Below are 684 nucleotides of genomic sequence, written 5' to 3' on the forward strand. Positions count from 1 at the left end.
CACTACCCCTGGAGTTGGTGCTACACCTGGAGTCACGACCACGGCTGCACCAGGTACCACCACTACCCCTGGAGTTGGTGCAACACCCGGAGTGACGACCACGGCTGCGCCAGGTACCACCACTACCCCTGGAATCGGTGCTACACCTGGAGTCACAACTACAGCTGCACCAGGTACCACCACTACCCCTGGAGTTGGTGCAACACCCGGAGTGACCACCACGGCTGCACCAGGTACCACCACTACCCCTGGAGTTGGTGCTACACCTGGAGTCACGACCACGGCTGCACCAGGTACCACCACTACCCCTGGAGTTGGTGCAACACCCGGAGTGACGACCACGGCTGCACCAGGTACCACCACTACCCCTGGAGTTGGTGCAACACCCGGAGTGACGACCACGGCTGCACCAGGTACCACAACTACCCCTGGAATCGGTGCTACACCCGGAGTGACGACCACGGCTGCGCCAAGAACAACGACTACCCGTGGATTTGTTACAACACCTGGAGTGACGACCTCGGCCGCACCAGTAACAACGACTACCCCTGGATTTGTTACAACACCTGGGGTGACGACCACGGCTACACCAGGTATCACCACTACCTTGATGACATCAGGGACAACAATGATGACGACACCTGTCTTTTCTACAGCTACATCTGAAATGACCACTGCATTTAC

Source organism: Branchiostoma floridae, chromosome 16 (genome assembly GCF_000003815.2).
Source record: "Branchiostoma floridae strain S238N-H82 chromosome 16, Bfl_VNyyK, whole genome shotgun sequence".
NCBI lineage: Eukaryota > Metazoa > Chordata > Leptocardii > Amphioxiformes > Branchiostomatidae > Branchiostoma > Branchiostoma floridae.